Here is an 18,060-nt window from a genome sequence, read left to right on the forward strand (position 1 = left end):
AAATGTTGGCATAACACATACATAAGTTTATCAGCCTGTAATTTAAGATGCATTTCAGTTGAGCAGGGCAAGAAGAAGTCCATGAAACTGTCTATTTTGATCAAGATATTAAATATATATACTACATGTTGGGACAACAGAAGAGATTGATTCTTCCATAATTACAAAGGATGCCAAATTGATGCTTCTTAATTGCTCCTGTTCTTCACACACATAGACTGTAGTGAATAATGGTGGATTGCTTCAGCTCAACTAAGTAATAATATTAACTGTAATGCTATGTTTGAGGTAATATGTTCTTTAAGGAAGGTTAATGCAGTATCAGGAATATACTATACAGCTGTTAACTGAGCAAGTGCATTTTTGTAATCTTATTAATAAGAATAAAAGTCAAAAGCAGCTACTAATCTACTAATTTTAAGTAATACCCAAAGATGGAACAAGGTCTGTGCAGAAGGTTCAGCCAATCTTCTGTCAGTGACTGTACCGCCAGGGTATTTCATGTCCTTAGAAGCCTGTGAAGCCATCCAGGACAGATCTGGAAGCAATGGCACTGTTGAGCATCAATGCTCTAGTGGAGAGATCAGTGTCACACTGAATTTAATTGATTTGCATTGTGCGATGGCATGTGAGGATAATGATTTTATTTATTTTACTTGTTATTAGCCACGTTTTAGTGTTGAGATTATATTATTATTGCTATTATTATTATTATTATTTAATCAATGCTTTATGATGTACTAAAAAATTTCAAAATCAATGGACCTTTCAGAAACACTTTTTCTAGAAGTAACTTCCATGTTAGGAAAGTCAAGGACATTTCTATCTTCTTGATGCAATGTCCATAGAACAAAACATTATTCCTTTTTCCTCATGTCCTTATTTATACAATTTCTCGGATTCTTTATTAAAATAAAAATAAAATAAATCATTTTTGGATCTAGGTCACATGTTGGAAATTAATATACTTTATTTGATATTTGTTGATTTTTAATCTTCATTTGCCAATTCATAGTCAAGAACCTTTCATTGTTTTGTGTTGGTTGACAAAGAACAGCATGTGACAAGACAAAAAATCTGGAATCTAGTAATAAGACCAATAAATTGAGATATGAACAGGACTGAACTAAGCTAATTTAATCAGTTATAGAAGTAGAAACCTAGACACATTGATAGACAATAAAGGATGAGGAAATAATAAAAATACATTAGCATGGCAGAAAGATTATTTCATGTGCTGAAAAAGAGGATTGCTTCCTCCCCCAAACCTCCTGCAACCCAATTTTTAGTTTTTATTGTTTTGGAAAATCAGAGCATGTGGAACAATATCTTTCATTGGCTGTTTAACTTTTCAAACGCCAGCAACACTGGGTGTGAGCCAGACTGAAGCCAGGAACCTAGCACTCAATCCATGCCACTGACATGGGTAGTAGGGTGTGCATTAGCAAGAAACTGCATCAAAATCAGGGTCAAAATTTGAACCAATCTCTATTAAAAAACCCAACATTCGGGTTCTAGGAGTTCCTGAAGGCATGGAGAGGGAGAAAGGATTAGAAGGCATTTTCAGTGACATACTAGCAGAAAATTTCCCAGGTTTGGAGAAGGACAGAGGCATCTTAGTACAGGAAGCTTATAGAACCCCTAATAAACATGACCAAAAGAGATCCTCACCACGACATGTTGTAATCAAACTCACCACAGTGAAACATAAAGAAAAGATCCTAAAATGTGCAAGAGAGAAACGTCAGATCACTCTTAGAGGATCTCCAATTAGACTCACAGCAGACTTCTCATCAGAAAGCCTACAAGCTAGAAGGGAATGGCGAGACATAGCCCAGGTACTAAGAGAGAAAAATTGCCAGCCCAGAATATTATATCCTGCAAAGCTCTCATTTGTGAATGAAGGTGAAATTAAGACTTTTCATAGCAAACAGAAACTGAAAGAATTTGTTGCCACTCATCCTGCCCTGCAAAAGATGCTTAAAGATGTGTTACACACAGAAACACAGAAACATGGTCACCAATATGAAAGAAGGTTAAGGAAGGAAACCTCACAGCAAAAGATCACAGGAAGCTCAATTTCTCTTTGACATAGAATTAAACTTTGATGCTCTGTTAAAGCAATGTGTTAAAGTAATCTATTATATTCTCTTGATGTCTGTTAAATTCTAATTGTTCAAAAACAGCTGCATTTTTATTAAGAGCTATGGGTTATTTAAATATGTGCTTATTTTCAAAGATTTGAATAATCTCCTTGTAACAATGATCAAATTTGGTCTATGTTATGTCATGATTTTAAGGAATCTTATTTCAACCAGATATTTTGGATTTTGAGCCCTCTTGGCATTCTTGACAGGCATTCAAAAAATCAAAGTTTCAAACAATCTGGTCTCTAAAATTTCCAGTAAATCCTGGACTTTGGTTTTTCCAGTTTGGGCCCAACTGAAAAAATCGAAGGACCTATGTCTCTCATCTTATAGAGACACCAACTAATCAGTCTATTTGGATTATATTAGAAGGACTGTCAAGATGTGATGTGGTACCAGACTTTAAGTTTCTATAATGGAAAATGCTATTAATACAAATGTTTGAGAATTAAAAAGTCTAATGATCTTGTGTTACTAGACATGATAGTTATCTTAATGAGAAAGCCCCAGAGGCCTAAAGGGTTAAATACTTGTAAAATCCTACAGGTGCTTTCAAAAATACTGTGAAGTAAGCAAGTGCCTCTTGTTGGTTGATGAGTTTATAATTTTAAACATGGCGACTTAAAGTCTTTTGGCATCCACCCTTATATATGATGTGCTGCTCATAAAACTAAAGAGTTGTTGGTTCTGTGTTTAGCTGTCCTCCTATAGGTTCCTATAGACTTTTTCCAGCCACTTTTATTGTATTCAGTACTTTGGGATGGCTCTGTAAACAGATGAAGCCAATAATGTATTAACAGTAGCAACTGAGAGAAAGTATGGTTAACTGAGGTTACTAAAAAGAAAAAGCAATTCAATTCAATTGGCAATCTACAAAAAGATTTAAAGATTTTAAAAGCTATTATTAAAATTGCTATATTGGTCTATTATGCTATATTATATGTGTGTACATATTGTATGTCCACATGGGGAAATTTTATTAAGAGTTTTATTTTAAATGGCTTATAGATAAGATTGTCCATAAATTTAAGCTGCGAAAATCAATCAAAGATACATTTTAATTTGAGTGACCTGAATCTGTGTATCATATGTTTTAAACGTGTTGGTAGAAAGAAACTGAAAACATTTTAGATGGTTGTGCTTAAGTTTACTGGCTAAACAAACTATACCAAGTTAGATATTTAAGAGGTGTTTTCAAATACATGATTCTTAAAATTTATAGAAGGCATTGCACCTTCTGGTAAATGTTTTCTTAATTTGTTATCTAGTGGTTGAGACGGTTTGCTAAGTATTCATGTGATATTGCTATTGTCAGCAAGCGATCTAGGACTTGCTCCCTCATTTCTCTATTCTAAGCCCAACTTGTTCTTTCATTTCTCTATTCTCTTCAAGGTAGGAAACTAATTCTATTATGAAGGAATCTGTAGGATGCACAATTTAATCTTTAGACCTTATAAAAGAGATGGCTAACATTTTTCTGTAATAGCATAGCCAAAATAAGAACTTAAATAATAATCTCATAGCTAGATTCACTTCGCCATCAGCCAAGTATACAGTAAGTAGAAAAAACCTCCCTTTCAGACCAAAGGGAAAGAAAGTTTTAAAGTGAGAATATAATTTTCATCATGGGCATTGTCTACCTTAGAAAAACTACTACAGAACATGCCTGTGACTATAGACTTGTAGTTCAGGCCACCGAAGATTAGAGATGGGATACAGGCTCTCCCTTGACTTGCATCCTCTGGTCTGCTTGAACACAAACCAGGAGGAAAAGAAAGCTCGGCATCAGAAGCAATGGGTGGCAGGCCTATTAATGGCTGATCTGTACAGTGATCTGCCCTCAAGCAGACCCAACAGGCCATTCCACTGCAGTGGCTTTCAATGTGGTAAGCCTGGGCTTCAGCAGAAGTCAGCTTGTGAAGAGCCCTGGCAGCTCTGCCAAGAGTTGGATCACTGGAAATGGACCTGCCCTGGAGTCGAAGGATGCCCAGGTCAGAGCCACAGATCTTATTGGCTCTAAGCTGAAAAGCCCTTCACTCAGCCCAACTTCCAAAGTGACCACTGCAGCTGAGGGGATGGTCAAGTAGGGTCAGCAACATTGCAGGCAGAACTGTAAATTTCTTGTTAGAGATGCCCCTTGCCTTTACCTGGCCAGCTCTCCTCCCAGGCCGCCAAGTAATGAAAGTCAACAGAGTGCCTTCCCCTAGGAGGTTCACACCTCCCTTAGGATAATGCCCCATGTGAAGAGATAGATAAGTCTCGGCCTCTGAATTTACAAGGCCTAAAGCCCACCAGATTATTATGAAGCCCCTTCTATCAGGTTCTATTTGCCTCTCAATCAGAAAACTTAATTGTAGCTTAGACAGCACCTTTCTTAGCTCCTCTAATGACTCTGTCCTTTGTTCTAGGCCCTGTCTAGTGCACTTGGGCCTCATTCCTTTGTAATCATAACCTCTACTCTACCACCAATGGCTCTACTCCCAACCTGTGTGTACTGATGGTCCTCTTCCCCACTTAATGCTGTATAATTGTTCAAACCTGGTAAATGCCACTCTTAGGATCATTGGTTACTATCCTCACTCTGTCTTTTATGACCTTGTCTAAATATGATCAGAGTCGGTAAACTTGGAAGGCTTCCATAGCCTTGGCAACTCATGACGACAGCCTAGGATGGTTACTGGCACCATAAACTAGAGTGTCAATTTGTTGGGTCAACAACAGGAGCCACTGTGCACTTGCTCCTCATGTGGGATCTCTGTCCTTAATGTGCTGTGCATTTTGATTTAATGCTATAACTAGTACTCAAACAGTATGTTTCACTTTGTGTTCCTATGTGGGTGCAAACTGTTGAAATCTTTATACTAAATTGATCTTCTGTATATAAAGAGAATTGAAAATGAATCTTGATGCAAATGGAAGGGGAGAGGGAGCGGGAGAGGGGAGGGTTGCGGGTGGGAGGGAAGTTATGGGAGGGGGAAGCCATTGTAATCCATAAGCTGTACACTGGAAATTTATATTCATTAAATAAAAGTTAAAAAAAAAAATTTGAACCAATCTCTCCAGTATGGGCTGGGTATTTCCCAGATGGAGATATAACTACTGCACCAAAAGTCCACAGTGAACATATTGTGTTTTTGAGTAAGAAAAAATTAGCTTCTGATATGTGTATGGTGTATCCCTCATTCTTATCATGTGTAAAGCTGGGACAATAATAAAACTTTAATATGGTTTGTTGTGATATAAAACGAATTGCTTGTTCTACTCTTTTAATTATTGACTAAAACAATAAAACACAATGGAGGTACTACGTGTCAATATTTCTATCTGAGAATTAGAATCCTAGGGCTCTGCTTTAAACTTTGATCACATAAGTGCCCTACCTTGAATTATCAGAGTTTATCACAACAGTGCTTATATATATAGATAGATAGATAGATAGATAGATAGATAGATATAGATATAGATATAGATATAGATATATACTGGAAACTAACACAGTGCACGTATGCCCATGGAAAGCATTCTAACTCCAAGTTATTTTGATAGTGATTCCTGTAGAATATAGTACATTTTTAATTGACTAAGACATGCATTTAAGCAGATTACTGCCAACACGTAAATGATTATTAATCTCAGACTCTTGTGTTATGCTTATTTCTCCCTGTTTCGTTGTAATTTGAGTTACAAAAGCAATCAGTTGTGAGAAGTACGAACTGTTTAACAACATAATGTGTTTCCCTCTCTAAATATTATCATATTATAAAATTATGTATTAATCATTCATGACATATTATCTCGCTTGCATTTATTTACTTATTGGGGAAGAAAGCATCATCTGAGACTATTATGTGTTGTTCTGCTTCTTATTCAGAGAACTTTTTTGACTGTGGATGTTTCAAATCTTTTAGTTTACTTTATATTTATTTGAATATAGAGAACTCTAAGAGAAATAGTTCTTTAGCTGTCATACAGGCTCCACAATGTTTTCTTCAACTTGCTGTTGCTCTTTTAAAGTTTAATATTTATTTTGTACTTTAACTTTCTTCCCAGTAAAATATGAAGAAATATTTTCAAACTTTAAATCTTTTGTGAGAATATTTTCTTGAATATATTACTAGCATGTCTAGAAACAGTGATTCCATTACAAGTTTATCATTTAGTTGCTTTGAAATTTGTGTTTATTTATTTTCATTTTTATTTGAAAGGCGGATCAACAGAAATCTTCCATCCATTGGTTCATTCCCAAAATACCTGAAATAGCCAGGCTGGGCCAGTCCAAATTCAGGAGGCTGAAATTCAATCTTGCTCTCCCATTTGGATGCAGGAGATATTTATGATTTAAACACATTTCCTTTTCTAAATGGTAACTCCTGAGAGGCTATCTTGAGTTTTATATTACTTTATATTCCTTATATAACCTAGCATTTTCCTTGCACATGAATGTCACAAAAGCCTTTAATAGTAATTGATGTTACCTTTTGAAAACAGTTACATCCTTCCACTACTTTTTAAGAGTAATATTGTTCTTGATTATAAAATCATATAGGATTATATAAATATTAATGACAGAAAAAGGAATAAAAGGAAAATAATTGAAAGAAACAAATTCCACCAAGATATTAAAATAGTACCAATTATTTTCCAATGCCTCTGTGAGTTTAAGACAATGGAGCATTCTGTTCATTTGAATGTAAACTTTGATGCTGATTTTTTTCTTTTTAACAAAGCAGTGTTTATCATTTGGGAGCAAAAATGATATTCACATTCTTTATTGAATGGCTTGTTTTCTATTATAGATATTTTCTTCTTTCCATTTTCACTTACACTATATTAAGGGAACTCATTATTTTATGTAGATTTTTATAGCTTTCATTGTGACAAGAAGAGTTACTGACATTAAATGATATTGAGCATATTTATCAAAAAGATGAAATTCTGTTGAGGCTATATAGAAAAGAAAACTCTTAAAGCCTGTTGATAGAAATATAAATTATCATAGCCATTATGGAGAACAGTATGGAAGATTCACAAAATAAAAGTGGATCTACCATATAATCTAGCACCTCACTTTGTGATTCATATACCCAAAGTAAATCAATATATAATAGAGTCATCTGTAATTTCATGTTCATGACAGCAATGTTTACAATAGGTAAGATACAGAATCAACTGAGATGTCCACCAATGGATGAGTGGATAAAGACAGTGTGGCATATATACACAATGCAACTTTATTCAACTATAAAAAGGACAGAATCCAGTCACTTGCAGCAAAATGGATAGAACTGTAGGTCATCAGGTTAAACAAAATAATCCAGACACACAAAGACAAATTCTCTTATGTGGAAGTTTCTTATCTCAAGTTAGAGAAGTGATCACAATAGTTTACGAAGAATGGAACATGTAAGAGAAGGAGATTAGATACCTGGGTACCAAAAATAACTGGAAGTAATAATGTCTATTGTTCCATAGCAATGTTGAATGCCTTGACTCATAAAAATGTGTTATATACCAATTAGTACAAATAAAAGAAAAGATAATACAAATGTTGATCACATTAAATATATGATCAGTGTATGCTGTATACATGAGTCTAAATATTTCATGTAACCCTATAAAATGTATATACATTAATATTAATCAAACATGAAAGAAAATGAGTTTTTTATATATAAGATTTTGTTTAATTTATCTAATTCCAAAAGCTTATCAAAACTCTGAAAGAGTGGAAAAAATCAAGTTTACTTTTCAGTTGTTGGCCAAAATTTTCATAATTTACACAGCGCTAGTATTTTATTGAGAGTTTTTGCATCCGTATTAACAAAGCATATTGGTCTGTAGTTTTCTATTTCTCTTGCCTTTATTTGCTTTTGATATTGCACTGAGGTTATTGATTGAAATTATTTACTAGTAAATGTTTTACATTGTAAATGTTTTCTACAGTTTGGTAGTAAAACTATCAAGTCCTAGTTTTTTGTTTAATGAGAGATTTTCTTAAAAATTTCCTTTTAAAAAATTTATTGAATAAATATAAATTTCCAAAGTACAACTTTTGGACTATAGCAGTTTTTCCCCCCATAAACCTCCCTCCCACTTTCAAACATCCCATTTCCCACTCCCTCTCCCATCCCATTCTTCATCAAGATTCATTTTCAATTATCTTTATATACTGAAGATCAATTTACTATATACTAAGTAAAGATTTCAACAGTTTGCACCCACACGGAAACACAAAATATAAAGTACTGTTTGAGTACTAGTTATACTGCTAATTTTTTTAACTTTTATTTAATTAATATAAATACAAAGTACAGCTTATGGATTACAATGTCTGCCCCCCCACAGCTTCGCTCCCATATCCTGTTCTCTCTTCCCCTTCCATTCATATAAAGGTTCATTTTCAATTATCTTTATATACAGAAGATCAGTTTGTATATATGAAGTAAATATTCCAACAGTTTGCACTCACACAGAAACACAAAGTGAAAAATACTGTTTGAGTACTAGTTATAGCATTAAATCACAATGTGTATACAGCACATTAAGGACAGAGATCCTACATGAGGAGTAAGTGCACAGTGACTCCTGTTGTTAACAAATTGACACTCTTGTTTATGGCTTCAGTAATCTCCCTAGGCTCTAGTCGTGAGTTGCCAAGGCTATGGAAGCCTTTTAGGTTCACTGACTCTGATCATGTCTGGACAAGGTCATAGTCAAAGTTGAAGTTCTCTCCTCCCTTCAGAGAAAGATACCTCCTTCTTTGATGGCCCTGTTCTTTCCATTGGGATCTCACTTGCAGAGATCTTTCATTTAGGTGGTTTGTTGTGTTTTTGTTTTTGTTTTTGTTTTTTTGCCACAGTGTCTTGGCTTTCCATGCCTAAAATACTTTCATGGACTTTTCAGCCAGACCGGAATGCCTTAAGGACTGATTCTGAGGCCAGAGTGCTATTTAGGACATCCACTTTTCTATGAGTCTGCTGTATATCCCACTTCCCATGTTGGATCTTTCTCTCCATTTTTTATTCTATCAGTTAATATTTGCAGACACTAATCTTGTTTATGTGATCCCTTTGACTCTTAGTCCTATCATTATGATCACTTGTGAACAGAAATTGATCACTTTGACCAGTGAGATGGCATTGGTGCAGGCCACCTTGATGGGATTGAATTGGAATCCCCTGGTATGTTTCTAACTCTACCATTTGGGGCAAGTCTGATTGAGCATGTCCCAAATTGTACATCTCTTCCCTCTCATTCTGACTCTTATATTTAACAGGGATCACTTTTCATTTAAGTTTCAACACTTAAGAATATTTGTGTATTCATTACAGAATTCAACCAATAGTATTATGTAGGACAAAAAAATACTAAAAGGGATAAAGTATTAAGTTGTTCATCAACAGTCAGGGCAAGGGCTGATCCCAGCAGAAATAATGGGCCATCAAAGAAGGAGGTACCTTTCTCTGAAGGGAGGAACTTCCCCTTTGACTATGGTCTTGTCTAAATAAGAGCAGAGTTGGTGAACTCAAGAGACTTCCATAGCCTTGGCAGCTCATGACAAGAGCCTCGGATGATTAATGACTTCATAAATAAAAGTGTTAATTGTTAAATCAACAACAGGAGTCACTGTGCACTTACTCCCCATGTAGGATCTCTGTCCTTAATGTGTTGTACTATGTGAATTAACAGTATAACTAGTACTCAAACAGTACTTTATACTTTGTGTTTCTGTATGGATGCAAACTATTGAAATCTTTAGTATATACTTTATATACTTCTGTATATAAAGATAATTGAAATTGAATCTTGATGTGAATGGGATGGGAGAGGGAGCGAAAGATGTAATGGTTGTGGGTTGGAGGGAGGTTTTGGGGAGAAAAAGCTGCTACAATCCAAAAGTTGTACTTTGGAAATACATATTTATTAAATAAAAGTTAAAAAAAAAACACTATGGCTAACACTAGTGTTAATAACTTCCATTTAAAAACCTAATGACACAGGGCCCAATAACTAGTTTAATTTTTTAAAACACTTCACCTTCTTCATATCTGTCAATACTCTATTAAATCAATTGAATTTGCTACCTGAAATGCAACATCCTCATGTCATTCCCAAGGGGAGAGGGGGAGTATGTTTACAAAGCTTCATGCACTTTGTTTATATCTGTCAAGTGACAGTGAAGAAAATGTAAAAACTTTTATTATCAGACAGAAATGATGTTTACATTAGTATAGGAGTGACAGATTAATGAGAGCTGATTATTCAGAAGAAGCGCCATAGAAATGGCTAACTCTTGCAATATGAAGAAGATAAAAGTATGATGACTGATGCACAATCAGCCAGTAACATGATTGTTACCTGTGAAAAATAAAAATTATTCATTTATCCTTTAGAAATTAATATCAATATTAATAATATAGTTGAAATAAAATGCACTTCATACACATGTATAAACCTTCTTTTAAAGATTTATTTATTTATTTATTTGAAAGGCAGAGCTACTGACAAAGAAGCAGAGGCAAAGAGAGCGATCCCTGCTACATACATGGGACACCTGGAGGATTTCCAAGCTCCTAGCTTTAACCTTGCCCAGTACCAGCTGCTGAGGGCATTTGGGAAGTTAACCAGTGGATAGATTTCTTCCTCTCTTTCCCCCTGCAGCTGCCTCCCCTACCAATTCTATCACTCTGATGTTCAAACAAATAAGTAAATAAATATTTTTAAAAGGCAAAGATACAGTACAGTGTGATAAAAGTGTCATCTGGGACTAAGCTGTACAGACATTATTTGACAGGCAATATGTGACAAAGAAATAACTATGGACACTGCAAAATGCTTGAGAATTCCACTAGAAAAAGACATTATTCATTTGAGCAATTACATTTACAATGTCCAATGATGAAGAAAAATGTGTGCTTTTTTTCTACATTTTCATGCTTAACTGTGATTAGAACAAAGCAATAAAAAACATACAAGTAGGAAATGAGAAAGTCAAACTATCATTGCTTGCAGATGAAATAATTCTATATATAAGAGAATTGAAAGACTCCATCAAGAGACTATTAGAAGCAAAAAATTAATTTAACAAAGTTGTACAATACAAAATCATCACAGAAAAGTCAATAGTATTTTTATACATGAAGAACAGTGTTAAGGGAAAGGACTTATAAAAGAAATTCCACTCAAAATAGTTATGAATCAAATTAAATGCCTTGAGATAAATTTAATCAAGGATGGTAAAGAACTCTACAATACAATTACAGAACACTATAGAAAGAATATTGAAGGACGCACAAACACACAAATGGAAATCTCCCCTGCAATGTTCATATATTGGCCTAAAATTCCCAAATATCCTAACAATATTGAACAATAGAAACAAAGCTGTTAGAGTGAAACAGTTTTCTCTGATTTTAAAGTTGTTTTTAATTAGCTGATGACAATGCTGTTCTCATGGTTGTCAGTGATGCGCTAAGTCAGTTTAGAGAATAGATTAGAAGTAATGTTAGTAATGTGGACTTTGTAAAGTAATATAAATAAGGCTAACATTTGTAGGACTAATTTTACACTTATTAAATTGATAAAAACAGATACTATACTTGATCTTAACCAACAGGCTGAGAAGCGATAATTTTACACTTATAATTAGAAATGGTGCATAGAATAGAATGTAACTGACTTTGTGTAAGTGTAACTGAGCAAAACACCCATCGGAACTTAGAAAAGCCCAATATTGATTTATTATATTTAACATAGTGTGAAGAACCTTTGATTATTCATGGTGTTTCAGTTTAATTTTCCCATCTAAAAAGCAGAACGTCATTTTTAGCTATTGTAATTTTACCATAAGGATTTTGGAGACAAGGATTTTTCTATAAATATTTATTTGTTTATTTTAAAGTCAGAATTACACAGAGAGAGAAGGAGCAGAAAGAGAGAGAGGTCTTCCATCCGCTGGTTCACTCTCCAATTGGCTGCAAGGCCAGAGCTGTGCTGAACCGAAGCCAGAAGCCTCTTCTGGGTCTCTCACATGGGTGCAGGGGCCCAAGGACTTGGGCCATCTTCTACTGCTTTGCCAGGCCACAGCAGAGAGCTGGATTGGAAGAGGAGCAACCAGGACTTGAACCAGCACCCATATGTGATGCCGGCACTGCAGGTAGTGACTTTATCCACTGTGCCACAGTGCTGGCCCCAAGACATGGATTTAAAAACAATCTAATCTTAGTCTTAGTTCCCTCATATTAAAGTCAACATCTACAAAAAAACGAAAACTACAACTGTTACTTTCAATATAAAACAAACTAATAAATTTAATTGATGTCAAGCAATATGGAGAGGAACACTATAGATGTTTGGCTAATTAAAAGTATTGTTATAAAAAGTAGATTCTAATCAAAACAACAGCATTCCCAAAGTAGGGAAGAAACCAATCATTAATTTGTCTTCATATGCATAATATAAGAGTATCTTCAAGGTATTTAACTTTGATGGTTCCCAGAATTTTTCAATGTTTTTAAAAGCCATTTATATTTCTACTTTTCCTCAATATAAATATTTGTGATTGCTATATTTTTATTTGCTTTATAAAATTATCTATCTTACCTTTTTAATCCAGAAATAAAGATTGACACTATATTCCATCCTACAAAAAAAAGATAGACTGTAAATACCTCATTGGGTTTGCATCACATGTATTGAAAGTCTTGTTATTAGAGACTGAAACATTTAATAACTTGTATTATATCTCTAAACTAATCAATAAAAATCTAAATAAGCTTACATCAGATACAGCACAACAAAAAGGTACCTATAATTTACTGAGCATCAACACATTTAAACATATCCAATAGCCTCTACTTGATAATTTATGCTATAACAGTTACAGGATAAAAACTGCTTTGTATCCAATTTAAAAACATGAATGTTCCTCTTTATACCCTGGAGCTTAAAAACAATTTACAAAAGTAGGCCAGTATGAAGTATTGCCACAATAAACTCTTATTTTACTTCCCTTTTTTAGCAAAAATTAGGAAAACATTGCAATGTTGTTGAGTCACAAAATGTGTTTGCAATAAAAAAAAAATGCAAGCTATCAGGCTTACTTAATTTCTACTGGCACTATCATTATTCAGAAACTTCCTTAAAGTCTTTCATATATTTGAAAGCAATTTGTTTTGAAAAAATATCAAAGTTGTAAAAGAAGATTTTTTTTTGAAAAATGCTCCATTATGGACAAAACCATCCCTCATAAAGAAAAGTAAAAGAAAGTTCTTTTACTATTTCCCTATAAAAATTTTGATTTAAAAATAATTTTGTATCAAAAGCTTTAATTTTAACACACATGCTGTGACAATAAACTTAATATCTTTTTAAAACAACAGTTGCTTTTATTTGAGATCATTGGCTCATGATCAATTATAAGGGTTAAATTTGTGTTGAAAAATGAAATATACTTCAGTAAAATCACTGTGCTTTCCACTATTCAAAATGCACAGTTGTCATAACGCCAAACACCAAAACTTACTTAATATCAATTTGTTCAAGTTTTCTATTTTAATTATTAATATTCACAATAATATACATATAAATAATTTATTGTAATTGGTACAGGCTATAATAGTGGTAATGAGTGGAAATGACAATAAATAGATTTAAAATGTCAAGGTTTTAAAAATTATTTTAATCTTAATAAAATTTTATTCATTTACAAAAAGGCACATTAATATTCTATATATTTATTTTCTTTAATTTTTAGTTTCATTTTTTATTGAAAGGCTGAAAGAGAGAATGAGAGAGACTGATTGACATGAGGAACAGAGAGAGTTGACATGGGGAGCAGAGAGAACGCTCCTCTGCTGTTTCACTCCCCAAATTGTCACAACATCCAGGACTGGCCCAGGCCAAAGCTAAGGGCTACAGATTAAATCTGGATAATTTATGTGAGTGATAGGGGCCCAGATACTTGGGCCATCACTCACTACCCCCTAGGGAGTTCATTAGTGAGAAATTATAACTGAGAGAAGTGCTGGGACTGGAACCCAGGCACGCCAATAAGGGATATGAGCCTTGCAAGCAGGGTCTTAACCACTACACCAGATGCCTACTCCTGTACACTTTTTTTCCTAGTTAGCAAACTAATCAGTCCTTAAGAATTTCAGCAAATTTGCAGAGAAAATAAAGAGACTAATCACCTGTTTTTTTTTTTTTTTTTGGTTTTTTTTTTTTAGATTTATTTTACTTGAGAGTCAGAGCTACAGAGAGAGGAGAGGCTGAGAGAGGGAGAGAGAGAGAGTGAGGTCTTCCATACGATGGTTCACTCCCCAATTGGCCACAATGGCCGGAACTGCACTGATCCGAAGCCAGGAGCCAGGAGCTTCTTCTGGGTCTCCCACGTTGGTGCAGGGGCCCAAGGACTTGGGCCATCTTCTACTGCTTTTCCAGGCCATAGCAGAGAGCTGGATTGGAAGAGGAGCAGCCAGGACTAGAACCGGTGCCCATATGGGATGCCAGTGCTTCAGGCCAGGGTGTTAACCTGCTGTGCCATAGTGCAGGCCCCCTGGTGTTCTTTAAAGAATGATTTTTCCCAAATAAGCACTGATAATGCTTTGCAAATTTGTTACATCAGAAGCTATTTTTGAATTTCCTGGATAACAAAGTAATATGACAGAACTTTTCTAACAACTAAGATTAAAGTAGAGAATATATATTATAAGGATATCCTAACTGTCTCAACAGGTGTGAAGAATTATCCAGTGTAATGGCATATGACTTCTCTGGTTGCAAGGATTAAAGGAAGAATGGCCAACTTTGAATTACCTTTGGCTTCTCCAGAATTTCTTGGGTTTCTGTTTCTTTATCAAGGGTTAAGAGAAGAAGCTTCCCATGAATACGACAAATGTCCTTTAGATTTTATAGTTCTGTAACTGAGGGAAGCCTGAGAGACCCACGACTCCTACCTCACTGTCATTAGCTGCCTTGAATACACCAGTACTAATTTCAGTGTGTCCTCTGTTCTGGTTCACATCATCCAATAAAAAGATACCTAAGGGCCCTGGTCACTTCTAAATTCTCACAATATCCTCTGTTTATGGAACGGGTGGGGAACCTTTTTCTGACAAGGGCTAGTAGATATTTATAACATCAATCACAAGCCATGTAGTAAAATTATCATTTAAAAATTAGCCTGCTATAGATATACTGAGCTTCAAGTACCACATGCGGTTGCCTTGCCAGTATAAGACCCAGTGATTTTGCAAACATTATAGAACCCTCAATTAGGAGTCTACCACTCAAAATTTACAAAGTTATATATTCTCTGTTTCAGTGCTTCTCAACAATCTTTTGTTTTGTTTTGTTTTAACATACATTTTCAGGGGCACACAAACCACTACATGCAACATTGGCATCCCATGTTGGAATGTCAGTTTGAGTCCTAGCTACTTTGCATCCAATCCAGCTTCTTGCTAATGAGGCTGGGAAGACAGTGGAAGTTGGTACACATTCTTGTTTTCCTGTCACCCATGTGGGAAACCCAGGTGATGTTTCTGGTTTCTGAATTCATCCTGGCTCAGACCTGGTTGTTGCCAGCATTTAGGGGATAGATCACCAAGTGAAAGATCTTTTATCTCTGTCTCCTTTACTCTTGGTTGCCCTGCCTTTCAAATCAATCAATCAGCATTTATTTAAAAAGATTTATTTATTTAAAAGATTTATTTATTTATTTGAAAGGCAGACTTACAGAGAGGGAGAAGCAGAGGCAGAGGCAGAGAAAGAGGTCTTTCATCTACTCGATCACTCCCCAAATGGCTGCAATGAATGGTTAGAACTGGGCTGATGCACAACCAGGAGCCAGGAGCTTCTTCATGTTCTCCCACACGGGTGCAGGAGCCCAGGCACTTGGGCCATCTTCTACTGCTTTCTCAGTCCATAGCAGAAAGCTGGATCAGAAGCGGAACTGCTAAGTCTTTGAGTCTTGAACCGGCAGCCATATGGGATGCTGGCACTGAAGACTATGACATAGTGCTGGCCCCCTCAATTAGCATTTTTAAAAAGTTGCCTTTTCATTCTTAATTTTATAATTTTTCTTCATTTATTGTGCAGAATACCTCTATAAACAAATTTTAATTCTTCAATAATTTTGTTACCTCAATGAACAGTTCATAAAAAAAAGTAAAATGCATTTTTTGGTAAGATTTATTTATTTATTTGATAGTCAGAGTTACACAGAGAGAGAAGGAGAGGCAGAGAGAGAGAGAGAGGTCTTCTATCCACTGGCTCACTCCCCAGTTGGCCGCAACTGCTGGAGCTATGCAGATCCAAAGGCAGGAGCCAGTAGCTTTTTTCAGGTCTCCCATGCAGGTGCAGGGGCCCGGGGACTCAGGTCATCCTTTACTGCTTTCCCTGGCCATAGCAGAGAGCTGGATGGGAAGTGGAACAGCCAGAACTTGAACTGGTGCCCATATAGGATGCCTGCAGGCCTCACTCACTGGGACACAGCGCCGGCCCCAAAATGCATTTAATTTCCCTATATTCACAAATTTTCAAATTAGTTGATTTCTTTTGCATATTCTAAAAGGGTCCAATATATTTTGTCTTATTAATAAAATTAGCAATGTATAATTTTTGTATACTGGGTGTATTCTATTCTATAGCTCTTTAATTCTTTTGATTTCTAAATTGACCAGTATTTGGTCAATGGTAAACTATTAAATGAACTTCTTCTCTAATAGTCCCTTTTTTATGGAGTAGGTTTATTGGGAAAGAGTGTACGGTTTGGATTGAATACAGAGTATCATTTGGCTTACTGAATTGGCTTTGGTTCTAGATGAGTCCAGAAGCTTAATCTTTGTATCATTTGTTTTCATCCATGTGCAGATGTCAAAGTAGGGAAATACAAAAATGCAACATAGCATGATACCTCCAAAAACACAATAGGACCCCAGAATTAGATCCTGATGAGGGAAATCTATGAAATGTCAGAATAATGATTGTAAGGAAACTGAATGTGATGCAAGATAATTCAGACCGGTAATAAAGAAACGAGAAAATCAATGAGTGACATGAATTAAAATGAAAAACTGACTCAGGAGATAAAAATCACTAAAAGGAATCAAATGGAAATTTTGAATGGGTGCTAGAATTGTGGCACAGTGTGGTAAGCTGGCTTCTGCAAACCCAGCATTCCCATATGGGTGCCAGTTCAAGTCCTAGGGGCTCCATTTCCAATCCAGCTCTTTGCTAACGCACCTGAGAAAATAGAAGATGGCCAATGTGCATGGGCCTCTGGCTCCTAGACTCCAGCAGATGAAAAACCTCTCTCTCTCTCTCTTTTTCTCTCTCCCCTTCTGTGTGTGTGTGTCTGTCTGTATTTCCTTCTTTATTTCTGAACTCTACCTTTCAAATAAATAAATAATCTTAAAAAAGAAAATTGTGAGGTGAAATCTTAGATCAGTGAAAAAAAAATGTGACTGGCAGTTTTAACACCAAAATAGACCAAAGGAAATAATTCATGACCTGTGTGATAAGACTTCTGAAATAGCTGAATCAGACAAAAATAAAAGCAAAATAATTAAAAAGAATTAAGAACATCTACATGAAATTGAGATACAGTTAAATGACCAAATAACTGTAAAATTCTTGCACATACATAAACTACCAATAATAAATTCAGAAAATATAGACGATCTAAACGGACCATAGAAAAGATATTGATACAGTAATTAAACTTCTTCCATCCATGAAAAGTTCAGGGACTGATGACTTTACTACTGAATTCTACAAAACATTTAGAAAGGAATTGGAGTTATCCAATACTTTTTTTTCTATTTTTATTTAATTTTTTTGACAGGCAGAGTGGACAGTGAGAGAGAGAGAAACAGAGAGAAAGGTCTTCCTTTTCCGTTGGTTCACCCAC

General features: G+C 35.1%; 1 pseudogene; it reads right to left on the bottom strand.

Annotated features, from left to right (window-relative positions):
• Nucleotides 1–11,655: 11,655 nt before the first annotated feature.
• On the bottom strand, nt 11,656–11,776 carry LOC133752332 (U2 spliceosomal RNA; annotated as a pseudogene).
• Between the last annotated feature and the right edge of the window lie 6,284 nt (nt 11,777–18,060).

This window comes from Lepus europaeus, chromosome 2, assembly GCF_033115175.1.
Source record: "Lepus europaeus isolate LE1 chromosome 2, mLepTim1.pri, whole genome shotgun sequence".
In the NCBI taxonomy this organism is placed as follows: Eukaryota; Metazoa; Chordata; class Mammalia; order Lagomorpha; family Leporidae; genus Lepus; species Lepus europaeus.